Genomic DNA, 17,724 nt, shown 5'->3' on the forward strand with positions numbered 1-17,724 from the left:
GTAGTTTTGCTTCACTGATAACATGTAGTTGCCCTACTAGTTTTCCTAAATTGTAATACTAGTACAGAAAGAGAGCATGCATACAGCACCAGGACTTAAAGTTGCATATCAAGGATATATTTATGAGCCATCCTTGATATTCTGATACCTGTTACTAGTGAGGTGCAGTGGACTATGTGATACTAGTACTCTGTGACACAATATACCAATAGTTGAAAATCAGTGCTTCACTATTAATAATAGTCTGCGCAAACGTCAACTAGTGTACAGTTCTGCCTCACCGGTAACGTGGAGTTGTTCTGATAGTGCGACCTTGTTGTTTTACTAGCGGGATGATTTGTCTTACCCATGAGGACTAAGCGTGTACTACTACATTCAGTACACTCGAGAGATATTGAATACATGCTTGGACAGCTTACCATAGTGTTACTATTCGACCCCACTCTGGATATCTTTTTCTTCTTCTTAATACCAACTAGTAGGCAGTTGTGATACATTGTTAGCCTCCTGGACCCTACAAGTAACACAAAAATGCCCACTAGTAGTTTTACCTCACTGAAAATACGCAGGTGTCCTACTAGTTTGCCAAAGTTCTCCTACTAATGTGTAGAAATATATAGTTGTGGGGAAAAACAGGACTTGTAAAACAGCTGTTCTACTAGTGCTTTGACTAGAAGAGCATACTTGTACGTACATGGATCTTAAACTGGATTTCAAGGACATGGACTAATTGCTCTAACGGCTTTCCACACACCCACGAAACAAGGCTAACATATAAAAGTACCTCAAACCAAAAAAAAAAAAAAAAAACCCACAGATGAATGTAAAATAACATGTGCAAGCTACCTTTAACGTCATGCGCGTGACGTGTACATAAACAGTTGCGTGAGTGTATTTGTGTGTTTGACGCGCGGCTATCTCCTGGATGCCAACCTGCGCTGGTGGAGGACGTGGATCAGGCTAACGCACGGAGACCACGTCAGGGTGATCGAGAGCGTCGCCCAGCTCGACGGGAATCTAAGTGACTGGCTTGGATGACCTCAGCCTGTTGGCCTGCTTTCACTGTGTGCGTGTGCCTGTGCTTGTGTGTGTGCGTGTAAGTGGAGCAACACCATCACGCAAAATCCCAGCGAGCCGCGCCAGGACGACTGATGCACGACAAGTCCCGTCGCAGAGCGAGCTCACCCTTAAAATCACTTATTCGTTACCTCCACCAAGGCCGTTTGGTTGTCAGCGAGCGGCACTGCACAAAAGTACTTCAGAACTGGGGAAAGAAATGGAGCGGTGGGGCGAGGGCAAAGGGCAAAAGTGTGTAAAATATTACATGGATTTTTTTCAAGCATTTTTCTTTTAATCACTTCATTTATTATTGTGCAAATACTATTTAATATATACTATGTATATACATAAATGGGATTTTCATAATATTTAATTTCAAATAAATGGCAAAAATGTGTAAGGTGAATCTAACTGAATTAATGTAATTATCAAGATATGTTTTTGATATGTAAAATGTATTTATTTTTTAAAATCAGAAAAGCAGCATAGTTCTTCAAATATAAACATTTTCAACTTGGCTAATTTGTGAACTCCCTTTACAAATGTTATATATATATATATATATCTTTATATATATATATATATATATATATATATATTATATATATATATATATATATATAGAGAGAGAGAGAGAGAGAGAGAGAGAGAGAGAGAGATAGAAATATACACACACATCTAAAATTATAATATAATATTACTGTAAAATTATGTTTCCCCATGTACAATTCTCAATATTTTTTTTTCAAGGAAAAGGAAGTCATTATTAAATTGGGGTATTGATTTTGATTAATCTAGATTTTAAAAAATTGTTAATAATTCTAAAAGTACTATTATTAGACACTTTGATTTTTAGTTCATTAAATGTAATTTCTTGTTTAATTCTGCTTAAAAGTCATTCAATTTAAAAAAATTTAATTATATAATTATAATTTAATACACATTTACATTTGTAATTAAGTTAGAATATTTTGTTAAAAAAACTGAAAGAAAAATGAGAAAGTAATTAAACAATTGCATTAAAATTTAATTATAAGTAATTCAAGAAATTATTTTTGTATTATACAAACACATACATACTTATACATATATATATATATATATATGTTCATATTTATACATTGTTTTTGTTTTTTTTTAATGGGCTAATTTACCTCTTCTTTCACAGGTAGTGTTTTGGGGTGCATTGGGGTTGGAAAGAAGATTGTAAAAGGACTTTTGGTGGGAGTCCAATTCATTTTGACTTGGGATCTTCCACTATGAGTTAGTTGTAGAATAAAAAAAAGAACATATGGCTTTTATTCCACACAAACCTATAATTTTTATACTTGAAAGAAATGGTCTTTTTTTTTTTTTTTTTAATCTGTCTTGTTGCTCGAGAGAATTCCTGGGGCTCACTCTGAACTACCCCAAGGATTCAAAAGAAAGATATGTGTTTGAATATGGCTGACAAAATAACAACACGTGAGGATTACGGGGTTGTAAATGTACACGCGTTTCATTTGGCGGCTGACTCACGGCTCTTGGTGCTCTGTATTAAATAGAAAAACACCCACTGGATGGGAAAGGAGTACGCACGCCGTCTTTTTTCCAGCAGCTATGGTCATTAGTAGTCCAAATGTGTCGCACATCCTCAGCCACACAAATTTCCCGCATCTGTCAGCCGCACGCGTTCACACACACACACGAACACACAAGATACACGTCAAGGGCACAGATAAAGTCAGCGCATCAACATTAGCGCTCATGTCTTTCTCGTTACTTTTGTTTTTTCTCTCGGTTGTCATACATCACCACACATATTTTTATTTTCATGTCTTTCAAAGAAATGGTAAATTCAATATAAATGTTTTTTTTCCTCCCTTGAATTTACATACTAATTTGTGGAACCGTCTTACAATATAAGAAAATGAAAAAATTTCATTTTGTTTTTTTTTAATTTGCCTTAAAAAAAAGGCATACGCAAATAACGGGTGGACACATTTTCAGAAGGAACATTTTGTAAATAGTAATATTAATCTAATATTATCAATTATCAATCTAATATATTTTTAATGATTTAAAATTTTGATGTCAGGTTATTACATACATTTCTTTTTAATGTAATAATAATTGCATATCTTTTTTTTCTCTCAAGAAAAAAGTACACTCCTTGACATATACATGGGCTAATTTCGGGAATTACTTATTGCCCCCTGAGCATGTGAAAACAATTAAATTTTGTATAATTAAATTCTCCTCTTGACACAAAAACGATCCCCAGTCCACTAATTCTGTCAGCGGAACACAACCAAACGGTCGTCATTGTGTGTTATTACATGTTATTAACTTTAGCGTGACAAATGCCTGCCGATGTTGGGTTCTTTTGTCCTGACTTTGAATTTCTTTAGTTTTGTACACCATGTATCACGAGCAATAAAGACTTTGCGGATGACCAGTGGACGAGACAAAGTTTATTCCTTACCTTCTTACCGACATGCGCCACAGTGCCATCTGCTGGATGGGGTCTGAGGGCACTGCCCCCACTTGTCATTCTCGCAATCTATAAGCGTGTCCCGATATTTGGTTCCCATCAGCATCTGCCATTTAAACGAGCCTGCGTATATAAAAATATAGACCATGCTGTTGCTCGGCAGGATTCCTGGGGCACACTCATTTATGCCCCAAACTCCAAATCAAAGGACAAAAAAAAAGTAGTGCAACACTTGATTTTCCCCGGCAACAACATGGGGCCGATTCTGCAATTGAATGTGTCACTTTGACGGCACGGGGGCGCAGCTGGTAAAGTGTTGGCCTCACAGTTCTGAGGACCCGGGTTCGATCCCGGCCCCACCTGTGTGGAGTTTGCATGTTCTCCCTGTGCCTGCGTGGATTTCCTCCGGGCACTCCAGTTTCCACCCATATCCCCAAAACATGCAAAATTCATTGGACACTCTAAATTGCCCCTCGGTGTGATTGTGAGTGCGATCGGTTGTTTGTCTCTATGTTCCCTGTGATTGGCTGGCAACCAGTTCAGGGTGTACCCCGCCTCCTGACCGTTGATAGCGGGGATAGGCTCCAGCAGCACTCCCCCCGACCCTCGTGAGGATAAGTGGCAAAGAAAATGGTGTGGTTGCACAACACAAGAGCAGTTTGTGAATTTGTAGACCCCATTAGACGATCGTTAAAAAGTCACTTTTCCTATAATACTCGCACGTTGATGCTATATGAGAGTAGAGGAGCGAGAGAGCGTGCCGAGTGTCCCATTTAATGCAGACGTCGACCTGCGTGGATGTCGGTTTGGCACACTCACACACTCGCAGTCGGCATGCCAGTCCACACTTGAAGAACAAACTGCTCATGTGGAGTCCTGCGAGGCTGCTGCTGCCATGCGTGTGTGTGTGTTATTGACTTATTGCATTAGATGGACTATATGAGCTTCACGCTTAGGAGCTAACATCATCCTGAGAGAAATAACGGGATCAGACCGAGCACACACACACAAACACACAAAGCATCACCCGAGTAGTGCCTCGAGTCCTTTGTGTTCCTCGGAGTTGACGGCAAGTGTCTGTGTCTGTGTGTCTGTCTACAAGCAGCAGAGCGCGAACACGACGCTTTCATGTCAGGGGTCGGGTTTCAAGCCACGGGTAGGGTTTCGAGTCAAAAAGTAGGGTTTTAAATCAGTCGACATAAGGGTTTCAAAACAGGGCTTCTAATCTGCTTTATGTCACAAACCATCGGTGCAGGGCTGGACCCAAATGCAGGACTCCGAGACGCGGGCATGATGTTAGGCGTGGTTTATTCAAGGAACAGCGTCATACACGGTGTAAGCAGCCCGAGAAGGTGGAGGCACAAAACGCTAAGCGATGGCAGGATCTGAAAACTTGAAGCAAGGTCTTATGACTAGGAGACAAACGAGGAAACATGAACTTGACTATGAAACATAAACTAAGACAGGACTAAACTGTGGTGGCACATAAAACGCTGTGACGAGGATAGCTCAACAGTACACTATTCTCAGCGGTGGAGATTCCTACTGTCAGTGAATACAACCCACTACCTCAGGGTAATGAACTGGCAAATGACAAAAACTCCAACTTAAATGCCTGTCTAATTACAGTCCCCATGTGAAACAGCTGTGAGCAGTGGTGTGGCTACGCCCCTCTTGGCAGTGGCCAAGTCTTGCTCATGACACTTTAGGGTTTATAAATGGGGTTAGGGTTTCAAAGTAGGATTTCAAGTCATATTTTGTGTTTCAAATCAAGTCAGCTTTAGGGTTTGAAGTCAGGATATGGGTCTCGTAGTCGGGTTTCAAAGTAAGGTTTCATAGTAGGGTTTTAAATTATAATTAGCAGTACAAACTAAGGCTTTGAGTCGAGGTTAGAGTTTCAAAGTCCAGTTTCAGATCACATTTAGGGATTCAAAATAGGGCTTTATGGTTAGGATTTCAAGTCATGGCTAAGGTTTTGATTTCGGGTTAGAGCACAGTTGTCAAACTCAAGGGCCGGGGGCCAGGTCTGGCCCACCACATAATTTTCTGCGGCCCGCGAAGCCAAATCATCTGTGTCAATTTCCATGGTTCTTGCTCAAATCTGGACGACAAGTTCAAATTGCCGTATCATAAATGATAAGTTTGAGATATTGCAAACCCATTACCCTTGATTTCTGATTCCAAAGCTAGTTCATCAATTTTGTGCAAATATGATGAGGCAATTAACGAATACTATGATTTGAGTCATAACGGCCCTCTGAGGCAAACTGTAACTACAATGCGTCCCCCGACAAAAATGAATTTGACACCCCTAGGTTAGAGTTTCAAAGTAGGGTTTCAACTTGCATTTGCCATAATAAAATATGTTTTTTTAAGTCAGTGTTACTGTTTCAAAAGAGGCTTTCAAGTCAGAGTAATGATTTCAAAGTGGGGTTAAACTTTCAAGACAGTTTCAGGGTTTCAAAGTAGAATTCCTAGTTAGGGATTCTAGGTAGGGTTCCAAGTCATGGTTAGAGGCTGAGCTGCACTGTGTTTGTTTACCAAGTAGACTTATGTACATTTTCCTTTTTGAACCGGGACCACTAAACGGAAATACATCTACTGTCACACCTCTAAAGTATTACGATTAGCACTTCCCTTTTAATGAGAGTTGACGCAACCTCACACGAAAGCTCAGACTAGAACGGCTTTTACGTCCTGGAATAGATGTGGTCCTCCTTTGAGATTAACAACTCATTACCATCAGACCGCCCCTCTAAGGACCCCCCCCCCCTTCAAAACCCACCCAAAAGTGGAGAAGAAAACCCAGCAACCTTGTGATGCACCTCCTGCTTCTCCTCCACCTTCCTTTAAAAACTGCAGACAACAATTCCCAAGATCAATCTCCTCTGTTTCCTGAATTCGGCACCCCCCCCCACCCCTTCTGCCCCCCACCCCCTTTTCCGAGGTGGTAGCCTTAATGAGGTCTCATTATGTCTTTAAATCCTCATGTCGCCATCTTCATCATAAAAGGACAATACAGTATTGCCTCGACTCGTGGACTAAATTTGTTCCGTGACCACATTTGCAATTCAAAAAGGTTCAAATGATTTCTCTGCATTGAAATGAATGCAAATACTGTAAAATGAATCTTTTCCCCTCCCTCACCCCCCCCCCCCCCCAAAAAAAAGCAAATATGCGTAATGCCAAGATTATGCCTTGATGAGACTACAGGAGTTTAGTTATAAATTGATTCCACAATGCCCCCCCCTGCATGAATTTAAATGTAGTGATGCCCCCTAAAATGACCTAATTCAATCATATTATATTTTTGTATGCCTTTATATTATGAAATAACGAGTGAATTTATTCATTGTTTAAAAATGAAATTAAAAAGAGAGTAAAATAAATACTTGCATAGATATTTTATTCATTTAACATGTAAATAAATGTTTGATTCAAAAAACTAAAAGATGAATTATTTTTTATTTATTAGTAATGTATTATTCCAATTGATTTATTTGTGTATAAAATGTATAAAAAATAAACTTAGGTGTGTTATAAATTGATTTTAACTAAACTAAGCTGTTTTACATTCACAGTTTGACATTTCTTCTTTTAATGCTACTTCAATAATGTCCAGAATTATGTCTTTTCTGAAAGTATATAAGTACGGGGGTGGGGGGGTGAGCAAAAGTCTGCTGATCACCATGGAACAGTTTTAAAAGGACTTCAGGTAGGAAAGGGTGTGGCCGAGTGGTTAGCACATTTACTTGTATGATAGAGACAGTTTAAGGGTCATATCAGTATAGTATAGTGTAGTATAGTATAGTATTGTATAATATAACATAGCATAGCATCATATAGTTTAGTATAGCCTAGCATAGCATCGTATAGTTTAGTATAGTATAGTATAGCATAGCATAGCATAACACTATAGTACAGTATTGTATAGTATAGTATAGTATAATATAGCATGGTGTAGCATCATATAGTTTAGTATCGCCTAGCATAGCATAGCATCGTATAGTTTAGTATAGCTTAGCATGGCATAGCATAACATTGTATAGTATATTATAGTATAGTATAGCATAGCATAACACTATAGTACAGTATAGCATAACATAGTATAGTATAGTATAGTATAGCACAGCATAGTATAGTATAGTACAATATAGCATGGCGTAGCATCATATAGTTTAGTATCGCCTAGCATAGCATAGCATTGTATAGTTTATTATAGCTTAGCATGGCATAGCATAACATTGTATAGTATAGTATAGTATAGCATAGCATAACACTATAGCATAGTATAGTATAGTAAGGGTCAAATCAAATCAGTATTGTATAGCATAGCATAGTATAGTATAGTATAGTATAGTATAGTATAGTATAGTATAGTATAGTATAGTATAGTATAGTATAGTATAGTATAGTATAGTAGTGGCGCTCAAGTTTTGCACACATTAGCGGACATACACGAGATTGGGAGCGAGCAGCGAGGAGACAAGTAGGATGAGTTGGCAGGAATGGAAGTCAGACGTCAGCGCGGAGGCTGCAAGCTAAGAAGTCATTTGGCCGAAAATCGCTCGATACAAAAGAGATGAGAAGGAGAGAGAAAGAGAAAGAGGGATGGAAAAAGCCGCTTCCTGCTCTCCTCCACAAGGGCTTCCCTCGCTTCACCTATGACGCCTTGATATCGATGTACTCGGTGTGCGTGTGTCTTTTGCATCTGGAATGATTCCGGAGAAGAAATGGCAACTTTTCTTGAAAATAAAGAACTCTCTGAATTATACATTTTTCATGAAATGTTTGTGACCCAAAAATATAAAAGATTGACAATATACCACTTTGTTCTTTAATTAATTCATTTGGAATCCAGAATGTTTTTCTTGAAAATGTACTGTTTTATCTAAAACTACCTGTCCTTGAAAGTATGACTTAATTTAAAAATATATTGAAAATTAATTCATTGAAAATAAACAGCTATTGTTTCTTGACAACATACTATAAAATATATGACGTTATTTCTGAAAATACATGACTTTTAAAAGACACGTGCAGACAATCTTGGTAGCAAGTCTTTCATGTTGAAAAAAAGGGGCACCCAATTTAAGTATTTATTTCTGCTAACACAATCAAGAGTCAATAATCCAACTATTAACAAACGAGGAGACGATTGACAAACATCAGATTTTTTTGGCGATGATGTATAAAAACAAGACCAAGCTCGATCATTTTAGCTAAATAACGTGTACAAAAAAGCATGTAAATAACATGGCTGTGAATGTGGAAATAACCCCACCCCCCACCCCCCCCACCTTGGGACTCAAATAAAAGACCCTCAAACGTCACAACAATTTGGGTGGAATTAATAGCAGAGAGAGTATTTTCTGAGAAATTACTAAATGAGTAACAGTGGATCAGCTGGAAAGCATTACCCTCACAGTTCTGAGGTCGCGGGTTCGATCCCGGCCCCGCCTGTGCGGAGTTTGCATGTTCTCCCCGTGCCTGCGTGGGTTTTCTCCGGGCACTCCGGTTTCCTCCCACATCCCCTAAACATGCAACACTCTAAATTGCCCCTAAGTGTGATCGTGAGCACAGCTGTTTGTCTCGATGTGCCCTACGATTGGCTGGCAACCAGTTCAGGGTGTACCCCGCTTCCTGCCCGTTGACAGCTGGGATAGGCTCCAACACTCCCGTCACCCTTGTGGGGATAAGCGGCTAAGAAGATGGATGAATTACTAAATGAAGAAAGCAAGGAAGGGTTGCAGCAAAAAGGTCACTTTTTTGGATCCAAGACATAAGGGTAGGTGCTTGAGCACGTAGAGGCTATGTGTATACACATGCCAGAAAATATACAACATTTAAGATTCGTCTTATCCTTTTTTTTCCCCCTCAGAAATATAACTTTTTCTTCCTTTGAAAATCTGTGCCTTGTTGCTCATTGGGTGTTTTTTTATTTTTCCCCAGTGGGGTCCAAATCCTGGACTGCTTGCCACAGAGTGGTCACGTATGTTCCCCAAGCATGTACGCTAATGACAGCATGATGAATGAATGCTGAAGAAGACGAAGAACCAGCTGTGGTTCCTCCACTGCATATAAATGGGGCCTCTCGATAAAAGCCGTTTATCTAACGTGTCTCTTTGAGGGCGCCGTGTTGGTTTTGTAGCCCCCCACCCCCCTTCCCTCCTCCCAGCTGATAACAGAGATAACTGGTGACTGGAGGCTGAAGTGCTAATGGATTTAGCACGGCGTGATGAATTTGCATGCTGGAGTGATTCGCTTTGTGGCGACGGCTCTTCGTGGAAAACTCACGGACGCCCACTTCGATGGGCAGCACTTTTCCATGCAACACACTTGACAGCTGTTTTTTTTTTTTTTTCTTTTTTCTTCATAGAAGCTTTAAAGTGGCCCAAACGCTAGAAATGGATGATTGGAGATGACCACATTGTACACCAGTAGACATTTTCCTGGATTTTTAATATTATATTAATATTTTGGCTTCCCCCACCAAAAAAAAAGTCACATATTTTGTGAAAATTTAAGATGTGTTGTTTCAGTCAAAAATATTTTTAAAAATTGTCTATAAATACAAATAGATTTTAAGAATGACTTGTTTCTCAAAATATATTACTTTTACAGACTGTATATTTATTTTGAAAATATTTTTTCTTGAAAAGAGAAGGGTTTCATCTTTAAAACACACAGCTTGTTTTTTTTAAATATGAAAAATTTTCTTCATACAATTACAGCTACTCTCACAGTGTGCAGCTATTACTCTTAAAAAGATTTTTTTTTCAAAAATATACTTTTTTCACAAAATATGTTAGTTTACTTGAAAATTATATTTATTTCTACAATGTACTTTTCCCCATGGCATATGTCTTTTCTTAAAACTACATTATTTTATTTGTGTAAAATTACAACTACAGTCTCAAAATTATTATTTTTTTGAAAATGGGATTTTTCTCAGAAGAAAAATTAATCATATTTCTTAAAAATTCAACTTTTTTCCTTGAAAATATTGAGTGACAGTATATTCCCATAAGATCTGATGTGATTTTCCCTCTTGAAAAATGAAATGGAATTTTTTAAAAAATATGCAGTTTATTTTCATACAATCAATACTTTTTGGAAAAAAATAAAATATATGCCTATTTAAATATTAAAGAATCATCTGCGATTCATCTCAAAAACCTCTACTTTTGTCTCCAAAATATACATTCTTAAAAAAAATATATATATATATACATATATATATATATATATATATATAGTTGTATGTGTATAGTTGTAGTTGTATATATATATATATATATATATATATATATATATATATACAACTACACTAAAAATCCACAACTTCATTTTTATATTCTTGGACTTGTTGTGATTAACAAATACGACATTATTCTCCTAACTTGGAGATATTTTTCAAATGTGTTATGCTACCACGTCCATTTACCCGGTGGCTCCATTCTTAACAAAAACAGTATTAGTGGCAATTTTTATTTTATTTTTTTGGTGGGATCCTGCTTAAAGGGGCAGGAAAACAGATAACAGATAAAACAACGCGGATTAAGGCTGAACTGTGCATGATCGTATCAAAGCGGTGTGTGTGAATTTCAACTATCCTCCACATTCAAGTACTTTCCAGCTGCGTTTGAATAAGCCTATCCACAGTATTTAGAATCCTGTTTTTTTTTTTTTTAAAGGCGCATCCATGTAGGCGTAATATTTTGTCAATACTTCAACCTCGGCCGTGAGCGAGCAATTCTGCATGAGTGTGTGTGGACGTGTGGTTATGCACACAACACACACACACGCAGCCGCAAAGTGGCCTGGCCTAAAGTGATCCCTATTTGAAATGCTAATTTGCTTCCCTTCCCGCAGGTGCCTCAAGAGTTTGAGAAGCTAAATGGCTCATCGGAGCGGGTCAACGTGAGTTTTAATAAATTCACGTGTTCTAATATTACGCCCAGCCGAACCGGACAGGTGGGCCGAGTGTTGCGCAAAGCCAATGGCGCCTCGTGTCCATTTCAGAATTTCAGGGTACAGTCGATAAAAATTGGATCGCATCCTTCAAACATGACTGAAATAAAAATGTAACGCTATTCATTTGACATTTAGATCGCATTTTAGCAGACGGCAACATCGATCGATCAGGGTAAGGGTGAGCTGAAGGCTACCCAATCGGATTTTTGGCCACAGAATTTAAAGCATTGATTCAAAACTGGGTCGCGGAGGCATTTTGGGTGGATCGTGGACAGATAAATAATCCGTTTATGATGGTATGGTGGGGTGGAACGGTGGATCAGCTGGTAAAAGCTCAGCCTCAGAGTTCTGAGGTCCGGGTACAATCCCAGACCCGCCTGTGTGGAGCGCTCCGGTTTCCACCCACATCCCAAAAAAATGCAACATTAATTGGACACTTTAAATTGCCCATAGGTGTGACTGTGAGTCCAAATGTTTGTCTCGATGTGCCCTGCGATTGGCTGGCAGCCATTTCATGGTGTACCCTGCCGCCTCCTGCCCGTTGACAGCTGGGATAGGCTCCAGCACTCCTGCCACCCTTGTGAGGATAAGCGGCTTAGAAAATGGATGGAGGGATGGTATAGTGGATCGTTTCAGTTAAGTTTTCAGCGCAACCACGAAACATCATCACTTAGTGTTTTTCATACAGATATTCGCTGTAATTATCGATTTAGTACTATAACAATGCCAGCAGTACAGTATTTAGTACTGTATTGTGCCGCTGGTAAGTGGTAGAGTCTGGCGCATTTCGCCAAATGTGGGTTACGTCGCCGCAAAAGTGTAATTGCTTGGGGCATTTAAAGATTTAAAAAATGTCGTTGGTGTTTATGTAGCAGAATTCAGATTGTTAGTTTGGTCTGAATCCTTCATTTTCTGTTTCCCATATCATACCTATTCACAATCTTTTTCTCATAAAGTGCTCTGAAAGGCATGTGTACTCTAAAATTACTCTAAATATTCATCCATTTTTCGCACCGCCTATCCTTACTAGGCTATTATAGTTAAAAATATGATACAGGTGCTTCCAAGGGGTGGCTGCGATTTAGCGACAGTTGCAAAATGCGGCAGAAGGTTTGCAAAAGTTGAGAATGACCAATTTAGTGTCGCCAGTCACTTACTCCCCGTCTGGTGTTTATTTGAGGGGGATTTTTTTTTTCCCCAATGACACACCAGCACGAAGAGAATGAAGAAAAAAGATGTTGCGGGGAGAAAGAAAGTGTAATCCATCAGCGGAGAAACAGAGGTGGATTATGTTAATGGCGGCTAAAGTGCACGTGAGGGGCGAACAAGGGCGTGTTATCTACATGTGGCAGATTTCACAAGCGCTGATTTGGCTTCGACGTAACACTTGACGCACGGCTATGAATTGGCCATGTGACGGCAAAGTGTTGCCCCCCCCCCACCCAATTTCTCCGTTTGTCTTGTACACAGAGAGAAGCAATGATCTGTAAATATGGTCACAAAGAAATGACTTTCAGCTATTTTTAGAATAGTGATGGAATTAAGGCAACCCCAACAGAAGGTTTATCAGTAAAAAACAAAACAAAACAATGTTCTGCATAAATTAATACTCATTAATTAATACTTGCTTGAAATTAAATCTTTTCAAAAGAGGAGGTAAAACTACCAACTGGGATTATATGATTGCACTAGTGCACACATCCTTTTGTAACTTTGGATGCATGCATACAGTCTCAACTCCTCAGTAAGCCGCATTGGTATTAGTTGTTCTTTGCAGAGGATAAATAATATATGCCTAAGTGCTTATGCTCCTCCACTATTTGTCTTCAAATTTCAATGGCTAAACGGGTTATAACACCGCAACACCAATTCTTTTATTGAAACAGAGATTCCTAAGGCAACGCAATGTGGTTGTTTATACTATAAATAAACTACTAAATATACAATATGTAACATTTTTTTAATATTTATTTTGACAGTAAACTTCAACCGGGAGTAGCACTGAACAGTTCAGCTCTCAAACAGCCGCTTGTTGTGACTCGAGTCGAGTTCGCTGCCACCGTTCAACGCTCAAATTTTTGCTCTCGGAGAACTCGTAAACCAGGTCACTCGTATCTCCTGTAACTCAATGAAGTATAGTTGCGATGTGATTGTGGTGGTAGCAAGAAGTGCTTCAAAAACCTTTTTAATTTTAGTCTTACATAAAAAAAATAATAATTTGGGCCATCTTATATATGAACTGAAATCAAGCTTGAAAGGAAAAAGCTAAACCGTCGGATTATGCAAGAGCAACCGTCGCTTGTCTGTCCTTTGATGGGATTATTTATTCGTATGTTTTTTTTCTTTCTTTTTCTTTCCCAACAGGGACGTCGGGGTTGCCAGGTGAATGTTGTTACGTCGTCGTTCCTCTCGGAGGACTAACAAGCGTAAGCCTATTTCCATATCAGCGGCGAACACTCGCAGGCTGCCTTCCCGGCGCGGCGACCTATTCATCATACTTTGTGTACACAGACGCGTTTGGCGAGGTCGCCGCCGGCGTCTTGTTGTGAACAATCGGCGTGGCTTGATCTGTGGGCCTTGCCAATGTTTTTGTCTGTCGGGTGAACGCGTAGACCGGAAAGTGACGTGAAACAGCATGGAAAATTAGCCCGTTTGTCCTTTATTTTCTGTAAGAAGATTTTTTCCCCCCTGTGCTCTGTCGTTTTGGTCGTTATTTATTTTAATATTCAGACTAACCTTCCCCCATCCCAGGTTTTATAAAATGAGGGGGCACCTGGATTTGAACCAGGGACCTCTTGATCTGCAGTCAAATGCTCTACCACTGAGCTATACCCCCTGTTTAAGCAGCATTTGTGTTTCTAAACTACAGTTGTTAAACTCACGGCCCGGGGCCAGATGTGGCCCGCCGCATGATTTTATGTGGCCGGTGAGGGCAAATCACGGGTATCAACTTTCAGGATTTTTATAAAATCTGGACCAAAATTTCAAATTGTCATGTCATAAATGATGGCGTTGAGATATTGCGAGCATTTTTGTGTTACCAAACATCAACAATAGTTGAAAAGCCCATCACCCTTGATTTATGATTCCAAAACTATCCATCCATCCATCCATTTTCTTCACCGCTTATCCTCACGAGGCTCACGGGGAATGCTGGAGCCTCTCCCAGCAGTCAACGGGCAGGAGGCAGGGTACACCCTGAACTGGTCGCCAGCCAATCGCAGGGCACATCAAGATTTACAGCCGCACTCACAATCACACCTAGGGGCAATTTATAGTGTCCAATTAATGTTGCATGTTTTTGGAATATGGGAGGAAACCGGAGTGCCCGGAGGAAACCCACACAGGCACGGGGAGAACATGCAAACTCCACACAGGAGTGTCCGGGATTGAACCCGGGACCTCAGAACTGTGAGGCCAACGATTTACCATCTGATCCGCCATGCTGCCATTCCACAACTAGTTGATAAATGTAAATGTGTAAATATGATGGGTCAATTAAAGATTTTCATGGTTTCAGCCATGATGGCTCTCTGACAGAAACCGTGACTACAATGTGGGCCGCGATAGAAACGAGTTTGACGCCTCTGTTCTAAACCAAACACTCATAAATAGAAGGATAGCTGAGTAATCTGATTACATTTATTGTATTTGCAGCGTATGCCAAGAGTGGCAATGTATCCAAAAGTCTATTCTAAACATGTATTTGCATAACAAGCATATCGTACAGCGTGCTAAATTCATGCGTCCATCCCCCTCCTCTGTCCTGGTTGTTGCTTCGCCGCTGGCCTTTGCCCGCGCTCCTTGTGAACTGGCAGGCGGAGGCCCGTGGGCGGACGACGCCGCTTCACTCATCCACAACTCATCAAAGCGCCACTCCGCTGTGTTTTTTTTCTCTTCCCCTCTGCCTCTTCTCGCTGCTCTTTTCATCCGCACAGCCAAATGTGAATCACGGCAGCTGCTGGGTTGCTTTGCGTACTCGCATTTCGGTCGTCTTTTTGGGAGCTTGAAATGTGTGACTCTCGAACTTGGAGTACTATTATAGCCCTTTGCAAGTGGACCACATTTGCAAACTGGATCCCAAACTATGAAGCAAGTGAACTGTGGAAGACAGGTAACAGGTAAAATAAAAGCGTACTATACAGTTGTACCTTGACGTATGAGTTACAAGCCATTGCGCGGTCGAGTTTTTGCTTCATGTTGCGGGCCATAATTTGACTTAAAGCTCCACTGCCATGCCTATAAACATTCTAAAATAGATATTGTAATGAAAAATACATTTTACATTATTCACTTTAATGTCTATATGGAAAAATTTATTTGAGCGGCGAGCACGTCATCCATGCGCAAAGTTGCGGAAGTCTCATTCGACATTCAAGTGGTAGCCATATTGGCTGCATCTCCTGCCTGTGATGTCACCCCTGACATTTGCCATTGGAAACACGCTGTGGCCGCTACTATGGGAGACAAACACGCCCCTTCTGACACGGAAGCTCTTTTGGAAGAAGAGAACCTCTCACAACCGAGTGAAGTGACCGGGGCAATAATACCCTATCGTTGCTGTATACACACCTACCTGTCATTTGGAACCCATGCAGCTCTCGTCCTTTGCACCTGAGCAATCCATTTTTCCTATCCCAGCTGCCAACTGGCAGGAGGTGGGGTACACCCTGAACTGGTTGCTAGCCAATCGCAGGGCACATCAAGACAAAGAGCCGCTCTCACAATCACACCGAGGGGCAATTTAGAGTGCCGAATTCTTGCATATTGCATATTTTTGGGATGTGGGTGGAAATTGGAGTACCCGGAGGAAACCCACGCAGGCATGGGGAGGGATTGAATCCGGGTCCTCAGAACTGTGAGGCCAACGCTCTAGCCAGTTGCACCACCATGCCATCTAAAATGGAAATGTTAAGCTTTATTTTTTTTAAATATAAAAATGTCAAGAACCAAATGTATTTTTAACTTTATTGGACATATTCATATAATAATTCAGATGTAAAATTACAAATTTGTATTTATTTATAATAAATTTAAAATAAATGTAAAAATGTCTTAATTCATGCATTAAGAAATATTACTAATAAAATAAGCAAAATAATCGAGTGTAATTAACTGTCCACTAAATTATGCTTTAACAGCTAGACACGTGTTGTATTTAGGATCACAAGCTCTATTCCTTGAGATTTATTTGACACATAATGCTGCAGATGTTGCTCATGAACGGTTCCATTTGATAGATTTTAAAATATCTATATATATATTTTCCCATATAAAAAAATCTATGCATTGAATAGATTATTGGTCACAATATTATTTTAAAAATGTATTGTAGTAAAACAAAAAAAAAACCGTTTTATTTTAAAAGATTTGTTTGAATTTGCAGTCCATTCACTTAGTTAAAATGAGAAAAATTAAACATTTAAAAATATATATTATATTAAAAAATCAATTCATGAGAAAAATAAACTACACATTCAAAATTATTTAATTACATTACATTAAAATGAATTTCAATTCACTTTCTGCACACTTTTTCCATTCCATACACACACGCGTTTTCTTTTGCCGCCCCCCACAAATATTTGACTCATTGGATGGTGAAAGTGAAAGAGGTGAAGGTTGTCGGACTACGTAGATGCGTACTAGTGGGAGTATAATTAACTCCGCTCGAGTGCTGATTCAGCAAAGATAGTTTGAATGGCACTGGCGGGAGAAGGGGCTCAGGTGAGAACCTCATCAGAGATAAGGGGGCAGAATAAAAATATAATAAGAAGTGCAAACGTATAGTGAAATAAAGTAATACAAAGATCATATCGTGTAGAGGTTATAAGTCCACCCATCCATTTTTTTTAAACCACATACCCTCACGAAAGATTCAGACTGGAGAAGAGAATTACAACACTGACCTCTAGTGGCTGAACTCTGCATGGGGGACAAGCTTGACTTTTTTTTTTTTTATCATATAAATATATACCATACATACAATTATACTCTGCACACGATGTAGAGAAATGCTTTTTATTGAAGATCATTTTCAGGTTTTTTAAATGCACATTATATTGAAAATAAATCCAGCACCAAGCATTTTTTTTATGGATGTGTAAGATTTATTTTAAAGATGTCTATTCCCCCCCAACAACAGAATGGCATGGGGAGTGAATGCAGGCCAGATATCTAAACCGGAGCTTTAGGAAAGTATGACTCACAAACAA

The 17,724-nt window shown here is 39.4% G+C and overlaps 1 non-coding gene across 1 annotated transcript; it reads right to left on the minus strand.

The window, feature by feature from the left end:
• Nucleotides 1–14,273: 14,273 nt before the first annotated feature.
• trnac-gca (transfer RNA cysteine (anticodon GCA)) lies at nt 14,274–14,345 on the minus strand. Its single transcript has one exon. It is a non-coding gene; the product is annotated as a tRNA-Cys (tRNA).
• Nucleotides 14,346–17,724: the final 3,379 nt, after the last annotated feature.

Source organism: Syngnathoides biaculeatus, chromosome 7 (genome assembly GCF_019802595.1).
Source record: "Syngnathoides biaculeatus isolate LvHL_M chromosome 7, ASM1980259v1, whole genome shotgun sequence".
NCBI classification, from domain to species: domain Eukaryota; kingdom Metazoa; phylum Chordata; class Actinopteri; order Syngnathiformes; family Syngnathidae; genus Syngnathoides; species Syngnathoides biaculeatus.